This window comes from Octopus sinensis, linkage group LG11 (genome assembly GCF_006345805.1).
Source record: "Octopus sinensis linkage group LG11, ASM634580v1, whole genome shotgun sequence".
Classification (NCBI taxonomy): Eukaryota; Metazoa; Mollusca; class Cephalopoda; order Octopoda; family Octopodidae; genus Octopus; species Octopus sinensis.
Window position 1 is genome coordinate 62,514,588 of NC_043007.1, and position 14,967 is coordinate 62,529,554.

A 14,967-nucleotide genomic window follows, 5' to 3' on the forward strand; every position below is an offset into this window, starting at 1 on the left:
TGTTAAAACCTCTAATATTTTTTTAGACATTCAGAATCTGAAACAAATAATTTTCATTTTAATAAAATTGTTTATCAATCTGAAACTTATTAAGGTTAGGACATTTAGAACTGTAGTGCATATATACATGCATGTGTGTGTGTGTGTGTGTGTGTGCAGTTGTGTGTGTGTGTGTGCAGTGTGTGTGTGTGTGTGCAGTTGTGTGTGTGTGTGTGCATGTGTGAGTGTGTGTGCATGTGTGAGTGTGTGTATGTGGGGGGGGGGGTGCGCTTGCATATGTGCACACATGTGTGTGTATCTGTTTTGTGTTCACTGTCAGAAAAAAAAACATATTCAGTACCACAAAGTTGAGATTAATAGCTTTTATTTCAGTCAAGTTAGTCTCTTGCTACTTTGAGTTTCACCTGTTATGACTAACTTGCTTGAAGATCATGTGCACTTACAGGTGAAACTCAGAGTAGCAAGAGACTGACTCAGCCAGAATGATATTTATTTATATATACACGAACAGTTTACCCGGCATTGCTCAGGATTGTCATTTAATGTAAAACAACACCAGGGTATTTCAATTTCAAAATAAATGAAAGATAAGCAATCTGATCACAATAACCCATATGTTACCAAAATGTTTGGTTAAGAATTAAGCAGGAAAATTAGTAACATAAGGATGAGATTATTGCTTCAATACAATTAGCTGTGTGTTTTGGCATTGCTAAAGTTTATAAACCTAACTTTATATATTATTTCCTGTTCCATGGATAACTATAACAAAGTCTTGAATATATTGGAGTCTTGTTGGTGTTATGGCTTTGTACTCGTAAATAATCACTCCTCCTAGATTTGTGGAATAACTACTTAAAGTCAAATGGTCAACCAATAAAGCCCTAAGCATAAGGGTTTTGTTAAAGGAAGGAGAGAAACCAAACGTTCATTTGTTATTCCATTGAACAATAGTAAGTCTCGATCAGTTTTTGATAACCTCAGGGTTAAAAGAAGCTGAACATCAATGTATTGAGTGCTGAAGGAGGATCTCAGGACCTACCCCTACAAGATGATCTGTTGTTATGACATCACACAAGTTTATAAAGCCATCAGACTGGAGAGAAGTCATCTTATCCAGCATCAGTTGGTTGAAGGCATGCAGCCCAGCCTGGTTTCACTAATGAAAAGAAATTTGACATCAAACAGACAGTAAACCACCAGAATGACCAACTTTGGAGTGTATCTGGTTCCGCCAAGGGTAGACTCGTAAATCAACATCAAATTCCCCAGTCAGTTATGTTTTTGGCACCTGTGACATCTACTGGAAGGTCTCCCTTCGTTTTTATGTCCTTGGGTGTTAAATTTGACACCCACCGATACAATAGCAACATTCTGGAAGCTGAATTGCTTCCATGGGCAAATGATTACTTTCAAGGTGCTCCTTGGATCCTCCAACAGGACTCAGCACCATCTCACAGCTCCAAACAGACACAGCACTAGATTCAGAAAAAAACATTCCATCGTTTGTAGACAAGGATTTATGGCTCTCAAGAAACCCTGATCTGAACCTACTGAATTTTTCTGTTTGGTCCAATTTGGAGATGAGGGTCTCAAGGACTCCTCATGTTTCGCTCAATGCTCTGAAGGCAAAACTGCACCAGAAATGAGCTTCAGTTCCACAAGAACAGCTGAGTGCTGCATGTGAAGTATTCATACCTAGATTTAAGGCTGCAACTCAAAACAGAGGTGGTCATATCAAGTAAATATAGTAGTGTCATAATTGTTTTTCCATTACCATTGCATTGCAATGCTTGAACTCGAAATATAACAATATCATGCTTTGGCAAAATTGAGAAATGCTGATTGCCTTATTTTTGGGACACCCTGCATATATATATGTGTGTGTGTATGTGTGTGTGTGTGTGTGTGTGTGTGTGTGTGTGTGTGTGGTGTGTGTGTGTGTGTGTGTGGTGTGTGTGTGTGTGTGTGTGTGTGCATGTGTGTATTATCAATGGATCATGTATCTGAAAAAAAAAAGCATGCCCTAAAGAATGGAGCAGTAATGTATTTACAAGCAGTTAAATATATGTTCGGTCATAGAGTGACCAATAGTTTCACATCCATAAAGTGCTAGACCTTATAGACAGCTCATCACTCATAAACCATCTATAAGGCCTAGCACTTTATGGATGTGAACCCATTGGTCACTCTATGACCAGACATATATTTAACTGCTTGTAAACATATACACACACATGCGTGCGCACACACACACTCAGACACAAACACACACACACACACACAGAGGCATACCTCAGCTTAAGTCATTTCGATTTAAGTTGTTCTCAATTATATGTTGGTTTTCAAAAATGATATATGGGAAAATAAAAATCAAGTAAAGTCATTTTACTCGACTTTATGTCTGTTTACCACAAATAGTGGAATCGTAAAATCACCAGAAAGCTGTTAAAAGCACATAAAATCATGTTACTGTACAATAAATAAGAATAAAAGCATATAAAATCATGGCTGTGTGGTAAGTAGCTTGCTTACCAACCACATGGTTCTGGGTTCAGTCCCACTGCATGGCACCTTGCGCAAATGTCTTCTACTATAGTCTCGGGCCGACCAAAGCCTTGTGAGTGGATTTGGTAGACGGAAACTGAAAGAAGCCCATCGTATATATGTATATATATATGTGTGTGTGTGTGTGTGTGTGTGCATGTGTTTGCGTATCTATGTTTGTCTCCCCAACATCGCTTGACAACCGATGCTGGTGTGTTTACGTACCCATAACTTAGCAGTTCAGCAAAAGAGACTGATACAATAAGTACTAGGCTTACAAAGAATAAGTCCTGGGGTCGATTTGTTCGACTAAAGGCAGTGCTCCAGCATGATTGCAGTCAAATGACTGAAACAAGTAAAAGAATAAAAGAATACAGTTTATGTTAAGACACACATCATAAAATAATGTAGCTTAGTGAATGAAATTGTGAAATCAGCCGTGTTGTCTTATTTGTTGGTCTTTCAGAACCCATATTGCTCTGTAGTTCCAATATCTACCATTAGGTGCCGTTGTCACTCATGATTCCTATGATTATTTTGAATCCAGAATTATTTACGTCTGTTTATCAGCTACTTTCTCATTCTCATTCATTTGTGACTTTATTTTTTGCCCGTATGGCTCCTAAGAAAATTCATAGTGAAAGTGCTAAGCATCATGCTATAATGCTGGAAGTACAGAACTGGGAATGTTATTATCAGTTTAGCCTAGAGACAAGTAAATTCGGCCTAGCCTAGAGACAATTTAATTCAATTTAAGTCGTTTTTCGATTTAAGTCATGTATATAATATAATAATAATAATAATGAAATTATTGTATACAGTGCTTAGGTGCACCACAACTTGTCAAAAAGTGCGCATAAAGTATAAGCAGTAATGTACAAATGTCTCGAAAGTGAACAGTGTATGAGTCAGATACATGCTTGTGTGTGTATGAAGGGGAGAAAATCAGGTGTAGTGTTGGCGAATCTCAGGAAGCATGGAAGTTTTGAAGGATGCAGTGCTCCGACAACTAACTACTGATGCCGGCAGTTTGTTCCATGCTTCAGTAACTCTTAGCATGAAAAAATGTTTCCAAAAGTCATGGGAGCTGTGCTGTTTTCTGACTTTGTAAACATGTCCGCGGGTGTCAGACAGATGGAGTTTGAAAAGGTGCTCAGAGTTATTGTTTGTAAGATGGTTGATAATTTTATGGGTGTCTGCCAAGTCAGCTGCCAGATGTTGGAGTTTCACTGTATCTATGCCCAGGGAAGTAAGGCGTTCAGAATATGGCAAATGCCCGATGGAGGGTATTCTCTTGGTTGCACATCGCTGAATGGCTTCCAGACAATTAATATCCTGGGCAAGATAGGGGTTCCAGACTGGTGATGCAAATTCCAGGTGAGGTCGTACCATAGCTATATAAAGCTGCAGATAGATAGCCAGAGAATGGCTCATAAAGGACTTGGTGAGTGATGCCAAAACACCCTCAGCCTTTTTAGCAAATTTAGCAATGTGTTTTGTCCAACGTAAATCACTGTCGACAATAACGCCCAGATCACATTCACAAGAAGACTTTTTGAGATTAGTGTTGTGGAAGGAGTAAGTACAAAACTGCATCTCTCTCCCTCCCTATCTCCCCCCTCTCTCTCTCTCTGCAGAAAGTATCATTGTGTAAAGAAAGAAGTGACATTGCTAAAATATTAAATTTCGTAAATGTTTTGTTTTCTTATCAAATTTTTGTATTGTGAACAAGCTATGGTGAGTCTGAAGCATTTCCACTGATGAGACACAAAAAACTGAAACGCATCTCAAGTTGTCTCCCATTGTCCCAAACAAGATTATAAAAAATAATACTGATTTTGATTAAGCATAATTTTTTCTTTTTATCTTTCATCTTTTAGTTGTTTCAGTCATTATACTGTGGCCATGCTAGGGCACCATCTTGAAGAATTTTTAGTCAAGTGAATCATCCTCAGTGCTCTTTTTTTTTAAAGCCTATTGTATCGCTTTCTTTTACTGAACTGCTAAGTTACTGGGATGTAAACATGGGTTGTCAAGCAGTGGTGGGGGACAAACACAGATGCAAAGACATACACAGACACATACACACACACACACGCACACATATACATGACAAGATTCTTTCAGTTTCTGTCAACCAAATCCACTCAATAAGCTTTGGTTGGCCCTAGGCTATAGTAGAAGACACTTGCTCAAGATGCCATGCAGTGGGACTGAACCCAGAACTAAGTGGTTGGGAACCAAACTGCTCACCACACAGCCATGCCTGCACCTATGTGTCACAATTATTATTATTTTTTTATTACTTATCTGAATATATTTTACATTTTAAATTTTCTAATTATTGAATTTGAGTATAACAACTTAACTCATTTTTATGTTTGTAAATTGTAAATAAAGCAGGCAGCGAGAATGGAGGACGGATGCCATTAGAGTGAAGATGGAGAGACAAAGTTTTAATTTTCCTAGTTGTAATGTAGCATTACTACAATCATTAGTCTACATATCAATGGAATGCTTGCTCAGCTGCTGCCCTAAATTACATACATATAATACACACACACACACACACACACACACACACACACACACACACAAATACACATGCATATATTTACTCAGAGATAACAGGGCAATAGCTCTGAGAAAATGGGTGGGATTTTAAATGCAAAAGAGATAGTAGAGTTAAAAAAAGAGATAGCCAGAGAGAGAGAGGTGGGAGAGAGAAGAGAGAAGGGCAGGAGAGACAAAGTAAGGATTAGAAAAAGAAAGAAGACAAAAGAAAAGGGCAAATAGATGAGTAATGAAAAAAAAGAAAATATCCTCTTTCAAAGTACACATGCACAAACGTACACACATACAAACACACATACATGCCTATAGAAATATGTAAAGAGAAAGCAGAAAAAGGGAAAGTATGTAACACGTAGTTAATAAGAAAGTGAAAGAAAGATGGGTCAATAGATAGGCAAACGGACAAACAGACAAACAGATAAACAGATAGATAGATAGATAGATAGATAGATAGATAGATAGATAGATAGATAGATAGATAGATAGATAGATAGATAGATAGATAGATAGATAGATAGATAGATATTAGAAGTGTACGTAGGAGGGAAAGAGAAGAGAGAGAGAAATATAGATAAAAATGTGTGTGTATGTGTGTGTATGTGTGTGTGTGTGTGTGTATACATATACATATACAAGTATATATATGTACAATGCACATGGGAATGAAAAAGATGAGTTAATAAAAGACAGAAAGAAAGAGATCATATGTGAACTAAATCAGATGATACCCTCATAGCAGTCGATTTAATAAACAACACTTTATCTTTTTTTTTTTTTTTGGTATTTACATATGTAGTCAGTTTTTGTGGTTGAAGCCAGTAATTTTGGTCATGGCCAGTGCTGGTGATGCCCATGCCAGTGACATGTAAAAGGCACCCTGGCTGGTGACACATAAAAGGTACCCATGCCAGTGACATATAAAATCCACCCAGTACACTCAGTGGTGTAGTTGGTGTTAGGAAGGGCATCCAGCAGTAGAAACCAAACCAAAACAGACAATTGGAGCTTGGTGCAGTTCTCTAGCTTATCATCTCCAGTCAAACCATCTGACCCATGCCAGCATGGAAAATAGTGTATGTATGTATGTATGTATGTATGTACGTATGTATGTATGTATGTATGTATGTATGTATGTATGTATGTATGTATGTATGTATATCTATGTGTGTGTGTATCTTGTGCTTGTGTTTGACAGAAGCCCATCAACCCCTGCTGATCTGGCTTTAGTGGTTAATTGAAGGAAGAGGTGAAGAGAGAGAGAATAGTGTTAGTGGGGAGAACTAAGAGAAAGGGATTACTCTTATGTTATGTGGTTGAATAATTAGTTGAAGAAAGAGGTAGAGAGGAAGGAAAAGAGAAATAAAACATGTTTAGTACAGGATGCAGTATTGTTGAAAGAAGGAAAGAGAGGAAGGGAAAGGAAAAGAGAGGGGAGATAAAGAGAGGGAGAGGAGAGGAAGAGAGAGAAAAGTGGGAAAGAGAGAAAGCAAGTGTGCACATCTGTGCAGTTATGTTTAATAATACAATATTGTGACAGGCATTAAAACTAAAAGTGTGATTGCCATTAGAGGTTTTAATATTCAAATGTTTTCATGTTTTCTATCCATCGATGTAGCTGGTAGATAGATATGTTGATGAATAGAAAATAGAAAGAGGAATAACTTGATTTATTGATAGATAATTAAATTAAAGTGAAATAACCGAAGTTAGCAAACAGCTGTGGATGTTATTCGTTTACTCTTTTACACATTCCAGCCTGGATGCTGTGACCGTGCTGGGGCACTGCCATTGTTCGAGGTTTTTTTTTTTTCTTTTGATATTAGGTTTAAATACTTATCCATATTGTCAGAGTAGACAGCGACATACATCAACAGAAAGAAAAGTAGTATGATAGATAGATAGAAAGAAAGGTAGGTAGGTATCAACAGATAAACAGAGTGACAAACAGATATATATATATATTATATATATATATATATATATATATATATATATATATACATATGGCTGCCCCCTCGTTATTGAGTATGGCCATTGCATGAAGCTTAACTGTTACTGGTGCTGTGATTGAATGCGACTTTTTAGCCCAGCTAAAAATCTACAATGTCTTGTACAGAATTGGCAACTAATACCTTTACTCTCTAATATATATATATATATATATATCATATATCAGAAAGCAGGGGTTAAGTGACCCATCCGTTCGTGTCCGCTGTCAGCCTCGTCTGGCACCCGTGCCGGTGATACGTAAAAGCACCATTCGCTCGTGGCCGTTTGCCAGCTCTGCCTGGCCCCGTGTCGGTGGCACGTAAAAGCACCATCCGTTCGTGTTCGTTGCCAGCCTCGCCTCGCCCCGTGCCGGTTACACGTAAAAGCACCGTCCGTTCGTGGCCGTTTTCCAGCTCTGTCTGGCCCCGTGTCGGTGGCACGTAAAAGCACCATCCGTTCATGTCCGTTGCCAGCCTCGGCTGGCCCCGTGCCGGTGACACGTAAAAGCACCGTCCGCTCGTGGCCGTTTGCCAGCTCTGTCTGGCAACCGTGTCGGTGGCACGTAAAAGCACCATCCGTTCGCGTCCGTTGCCAGCATCGCCTGGCCCCGTGCCGGTGACACGTAAAAGCACCATCCGTTCGTGGCCGTTCGCCAGCTCTGTCTGGCACCTGTGCAGGTGGCACGTAAAAGACACCCACTACACTCGCGGAGTGGTTGGCGTTAGGAAGGGCATCCAGCCGTAGAAACACTGCCAGATCTGACTGGGCCTGACGAAGCCTTCCAGCTTCACAGACCCCAGTTGACCCGTCCAACCCATGCTAGCATGGAAAGCGGACGCTAAACGATGATGATGATGATGATGATATATATATATATATATATATATATATAGGCACAGGAGTGGTTGTGTGGTAAGTAGCTTGCTTACCAACCACATGGTTCCAGGTTCATTCCCACTGCATGTCTTGGGCAAGTGTCTTCTACTATAGCCTCGGGCCAACCAAAGCCTTGTGAGTGGATTTGGTTGACGGAAACTGAAGGAAGCCTGTCGTATATACGAATATATATATATATGTATGTGTGTGTATATGTTTGTGTGTCTGTGTTTATCCTCCCCACCATCGCTTGACAACGGATGGTGGTGCGTTTACGTCCCTGTAACTTAGCAGTTCAGCAAAAGAGACTGATACAATAAGTACTAGGCTTACAAAGAATAAGTCCTGGGGTTGATTTGCTTGACTAAAGGTGGTGCTCCAGCATGGCTGCAGTCAAATGACTGAAACAAGTAAAAGAGAGTAAAGAGTAAAAGAGTATATATATATATATATCGTCTGTAAGAAACAAAAACACAAAAGAAGAAGCCCACTCTAAGATGTAGAGCAGTATATATCAAAAATGGGGAAGTCCGGTTTATGGGATTACCTTGGGTTTCTCATCCATAAAGGGTTTCTATCCATCGATGTAGCTATCTAACACACATGTGCATGCATGTGTGTATGTGTGTGTGTGTGTGTGTAAATATATTTTTTCATCATCATCATCATCATCCTTTAACATCCATGTCCCATGCTGGTATGGGTTGGATGGTTTGACCAGAGCTAGCAAGCAGGAGAGCTGCAGTATGTTCCAGTCTGATTTGGCTTGGTTTCTGAAGCTGGATGCCCTTCCTAATGCCAACCACTTTACAGTGTGTGCTGGTTGCTTTTAACATGGCACTTGCATGAGCACTGTTACATGGAGCCAGCACATGTGTTTTTTACAAGATACAAGCACAGGTCTTTTGCAAACCAATCCTCTTCATCCGGGGAAGAAACCTTAGTACTTCTGCTGTGGAGGATGGGTCTTTTTGAGTACAGCAATGTACCAGATATCTCAGTCCTTTGCCATCTCATCCATAAGGTTCAGTGTCTTGAAGTTGTTCTTCAGTAATTTGTCCCATGTCATCCTGGGTCTTCCTCTTCCATGAGTTCTATCCACTTTGAGTGATTGGCCCTTTTTTATGGAGCTGTCAACAGCCATCAACACCACATGACCAATCCAGCATAGTCTTCTCTCTTGCACACTGCATCTAATTCCTCTTATACCTAATTTTTTTCTCAGCACACTAGCATTCCAAATGTACACTGACATTGCACATCCAGCAGAGCATACTAGCCTCATTCCTCTCTAGCCTTTGCATGTTCTCTGTATTCAGGGCCAATGTTTCTCTACAATATAGAATTTCTGTTCATATGTATGCATCATACAATCTTCCTTTGACTTGGAGGGAGAGACCTTTGGTTGAATTCAGAGGTAAAAACTCTCTGAAATTTCTTCAACCTATTCTTATTCTAGACATTATACTTTTCATACATTCTCCTCCACTACTAATTTGGTCCCTTAGATTGCAAAAATTATCCACTACCACTAATGAGCCTCCAGGGCATTTGAGAAAATCAGGCATTTATTAAGGCTCAGTCTTCAGTCTCCTCCTTTTCACCATTGTCCTTCAGGGCTATAACAGAGGAGTTCAAGACTGGCAGTCCCTGAAAACTTCTATATGCTGATGATCTTGCCCTCATAGCAGATTCTATATCAGAGCTAGAAAAGAAATTCTGAATGTGGAAGCTAAACCTGGAATCTAAGAGCCTTAAGGTTAACTTAGCAAAGACTAAGATTTTAGTAAGCAAGAAAACAGAGAGGACCCTATCCACTTCAGGTAAATGGCCCTGCTCGGTTTGTAGGAAAGGTCTAGGCAGGAATTCCATATGGCATATTCAGTGTAATCTGTGGACACACAAGAGGTGCAATGGAATAACAGGAAAGTTATCAGAGAAAGTAGTATTCATATTTAGAAGATGCACAGGAACTATAAAATTACAATATATATATATATATATATATATATAATATATATATATATAACATTTATATAAACACCAGTTTGCAATGTTTCACAAAAAAGAGGATTCTAACTGTCACCAAATGTGACTAGGGTATTAGGAAACATCTATCTATACATATATATATATACACACACATACACACACACACACATATATATATATATATATATATTGGAGGATCTTTCAGTTTCCATGTATCAAATCCACTCACAAGGTTTTGTTCATCCCAGGTCTATAGCAGAAGATGCTTGGCTAAGGTGCCACACAGTGGTACTGAACCTGAAACCATGTAGTGGAGAACCATACTGCTTAACCACACAGCTATAACTGTTCCTAATAAATAGAAATTGGTAAAAAATATCTATTAAACTGATATAAGTTCTCCTTTTAATAGTCAGGTGTGATTTGAAAGTGCTTTTGCGGCTTGTACTGGCATGTAAATTAAATAAAAACAGGCTATATCATTGTTGTTGTTCATGATAATATTAATGATGATGATGATGATGATGTTCTTGTTCTTAATACTGCTGCTGTTGTTATTGTTGATTTTGTCATTGTTGTTTTTTAGCCTTCAAGTCAATCCTGACTTGACAAGTCTAAGATCAAAGAGGTTCCAGCCATGAGCATCCAGCCTTTATTAAAAGATCCGTAAGACTGCCTTCTTCTAGTGTGTCTATTCTATATTCAAGACAGTAGGGATATTTGAGAGATTTGAGGGATGTTTGCTTGTTCTTTTCTTGCAGGTCAACCGACCACAGAAATGATATAATCTATGAACATTAGACATCAATGAAAAGCACAGGTTATGCACCATTGACCCTTTACCACACAGTTCAATACTCATTGACCCAACTACTAGTTGTGGCTTTCACATAATTAATACAAATATATAATTAAGTAAATCAGAATATTTAACGATACATTTCTTCTTCACTTCCTTTTCTAGTTCCTCTTTATTTCTATTTCTATTCTACTTCTCCATTTCCAACCTTCTCCACCGCTCCCTCTTCTCTTTTCCCCTTCTTCTTCACTTCTTCCTCTTCTACTTTTAATCTATTCAATTTTTACAGTTGTTTTCTTTCTCTGGTAATTTTACATTTATCCCTCTCTTCCTTCCTTCTCATCCACCTTTTCGTCATTGTCCTCCTCTTCTTTCTACTGCTCTTTTTCTTTCTTTCTTTCTTTCTTTCTTACTCTCTCGTTATTTCTTCTTCTTTTTCTTCTTCTTCTTCTTCTTCTTCTTCTTCTTCTCCTCCTCCTCCTCTTCATCCTCCCCTTCTTCTTCTCCTCCTCCTCCTCCTCCTCCTCTTCATCCTCCCCTTCTTTTTCTTCTTCTTCTTCTTCTTCTTCTTCTTCTTCTTCTTCTTCTATTAACACCATCGCTACCACCACCTCAACCACAACCCACAACTACCAGCACTGCCACAAATACAACAACCATCACAAACATGGCAAACAACCACAGCCACAACCCTTATTGCTACTACCACCACCACCACCACAAATACATCCTCAACAACTAGCATTGCCACAACCACTATCACCGCAACTTCAATCACAACCAGTGCCACCATCACTACCACCATTACCATCAGCTCGACCATGATCATAACCATCACCACCTCAACCACAATCAATTCCAGCTTTAACACCACCATCAGCACCACCATCACCATCATCATCACCACCATCATCACTAACACTAACACCACCTCCACTAACACCACCATTGCCACTAATACTACCATCACTAACACCACCACCATTAACGCTACCACCACCACCACCACCACCACTAACACCACCAGTATTAACATCAAGAACAATTCCTTCCCTCTAACATATACCGCCATTGTTAACTTCTCAATCTGACCTATTTCTTCTCTCCCTTCTTTACTGAGTTAAACACACAAATTTATTGATTGCAACAATTTAATAAAATATATACAAAAACTAATTAGTAACCACAAAAACAATAAAAACAATTACACTTTCTAAACTATTGATTTCTTATATGAAGAGATGGTGAGTTATTATGGTTGATGTTGTTGTTGTAGGTGGTGGTGGTGGTGGTGGTGCTGGGGGTTTGGTCCCAGGCTGGCCCTGACTAAGCAGAGCTATAATCAAAGATAATCCAACTGTGGCCATTCAGTGGGGGTTTTTTTTCCTGAATGCTGGGAACTCAAGACCACAACATTATCTAACACAGTGTTTCTTAACCAGGGTCCTTATAAGATTTTGGTGAGGTCCACGCAAGCAAAATCGTAAATCAGGAATCTACAGTAGCATTTTAAAGGTCCATGTAAGAATTTTGCTTTAAATGTTTTTATTGCAAGAAATGGCCAAATTTCTTTCTCTGAGATTTTAAATTAGTTCACCCTATACAAGTTAATGTGTGAAAAACAAAATAGGAATCTTGAAAGAATATCTATAAAACTAGTTTTTAAACATCAACTGACTATGGGGATCCACCAGAATAAAATAGCAATGAAAGGGGTCCACAGGTAAGAAATGGTTGAGAACTCCTGATCTAACTCATCTTTTTCACACAGCATGGGTTGGATGATTTGACAGGGGCCGGCCAGACAGGAGCCAGCCAAGCAGAAGCCTACACCAGACTTCTGTGTCTGTTTTGGTAGGGTTTTTATAGCTGGATGCCCTTCCTAAAACCAACCACCCAGCAGAATGAACTGAATGCTTTTTATGTGGCACAAATACATATGAGGTCAGTTTTGGCATGGTTTTTATTGTTGGATGCCCTGTCAAACATCAACTACTTTACAGTGTGGACTGGATGCTTTATACATGGCATTATCACTGGCAGCATCACCAAGTAACTTGCAAAACAAAGATCCTTCAAGAGGGAGTGGGTATTGGAGGAGGTAATCTTGTGTCAGATGAAGAAAGGTTATAGTGAGGCAGGGAGACAGAAACAGGTGTCTTGCTGTAGAGGAGGTACAAGGTTACCCAGCTAGAGAGAGAGAGAGATTAGGCTACAGTAAGAGTGCAAGAGAGAGTAGGAGAGATATGGTGGCAGAGTGCCAGGCATACTCACAAGAGGTTGGGATCAGAATATAAATGGGATGGTTGAGTAACAGAAGAGAGAGATATAGATGGTGACAAGTGCCTTGTGGTATGGAGGTCATAATATAAATGGCAGGGCATTGCCAAAGAAATGTGAGTAGAGAGTAGTGGAGAATGCAGTGAGTGGTGAAAACCTGGGAATATAGAGAGGGTGATGGGACTAGAGTATGTGTGTGTGTGTGTGTGTGCGCGCGCGCACGCACGTACATGCATGCGCACGTGTGTGTGTGTCTGTGTGTGCGTGTATACATGATATACAGTTTCCATATACCAAATTCACACACAAAACATTGTTAGGGTCAGGACTATAGTCAAAGACATTGATCCAAGATACCTCAAAGACATAAACCAAAACCACATAGTTTTCAAGCAAACTTCTTAACCACACAGCCTTGCAATACATGCCAACATTTTTTTAGAGATAGCATCTGTATGGTCATTCAATCTGCTAGAAGTAACAGTAAAGAAAGAATACCTTAGATTATGTGATTTTAATGACACCTTCAAAAAAGACTGGATTATCACTGCTGGAATACCTCTGCTCAATCAGGACTGACCTGAGCCAAACAACATGGCAGTGGAGGCCTTCAGCATTCTCAGCCCCTGGACCATATCCTTACATGCCACTATCAGGATGGAGATGGCTATCTGCAAGTGTGAGGCCCATGAGACAGAGGGACTGTTCCAGTGCATTGCCCTTGACATCTTCCGGGGCAACACCTTTTCCATTTTGTCTGCTGGAATCATCAGGTGGTCTGAATTACAGAAAATCAAGAGAATATAAGAATTCTGTAGCTTACTACTCATAGCTGGCCTGTATATAATTAAGATGTAATTATATACAGTTGAACGTGTTGAATGTGTTTGCTTAAATAAACAGAAATTACTATGTATTTGACATTGGTATCAGAGTTCTACTATTTCTTAGGCTTCAATTTTGTTAATGGTGAGGAATTAAGGTGGCATGCAACATTCATACTTCTCAAGACATTTCTGTGGAAAAGCTATCTTTTGCTCTAGTCTACCTCAGTCTCTAAATAATCAGTTGGTTAAGTTTTTTTTCCATTCTTTCTTTTTTTTTTTTCATATATTTTCAATTTCCAATTCCATCACTGTTACCTTTTATTCTGTTTTTCTTTATTGCATTTTAAAATTTATTTTTGTATTTTTTAGGGGTTTTTTATGTTGTAATATATAAATATATAAATAAATGAATAAATAAATATATTAACTATCAACCTCAGTTTTATTCTTTATAAAAATTATTTTCCTTCATATCTATCTATCTATCTATCTATCTATCTATCTATCTATCTATTTATATATCTATCTATCTATCTATTTATATATCTATCTATCTATCTATCTATCTATCTATCTATCTATCTATTTATCTATCTATCTATCTATCTATCTATCTATCTATCTATCTATCTATTTATCTATCTATCTATCTATCTATCTATCTATTTATCTATCTATCTATCTATCTATCTATCTATCTATCTATCTATCTACTTATCTGTCTCTATTTATGTCTCTTTATCTATTTGGCTCTATCTGTCTATCAAAATAACTACCTAACTCTATATATCTGTCTATCAATCGAGTTGTCTATCTGTTTGTCTGTCTGTCTGTCTGTCTACTTATCTACTCAATCTATTCAACAAGTTATCTATCCATCTGAACATGTATCTATCACTCATATTAGAAAAGTTTTTTTTATAATTCCATTATATACTGTCTTTCTCTGTTTACCCTCTCTCTCCTCACACAAACATGGATACACATGCATAGACACACTCTCTTCATTTAACTTTTTCATTAAATATATTTGTTACAAACTTTCCCCTCTTTCCTCTCTTTCCCAATCTTGATTTTTTCTTT

The 14,967-nt window shown here is 38.5% G+C and overlaps 1 long non-coding RNA gene across 1 annotated transcript in view; it reads right to left on the reverse strand.

The window, feature by feature from the left end:
- Positions 1 to 3,111: 3,111 nt before the first annotated feature.
- Positions 3,112 to 14,967, reverse strand: part of LOC118765452 — an 18,368-nt gene continuing 6,512 nt past the window's right edge. The window contains exons 2-3 of the long non-coding RNA XR_005001318.1: positions 9,725 to 9,731; positions 3,112 to 3,205 (exon numbers count right to left, since the gene is read on the reverse strand). This is a non-coding gene — a long non-coding RNA (uncharacterized LOC118765452). The remainder of the gene's footprint in view (positions 3,206 to 9,724; positions 9,732 to 14,967) is intronic.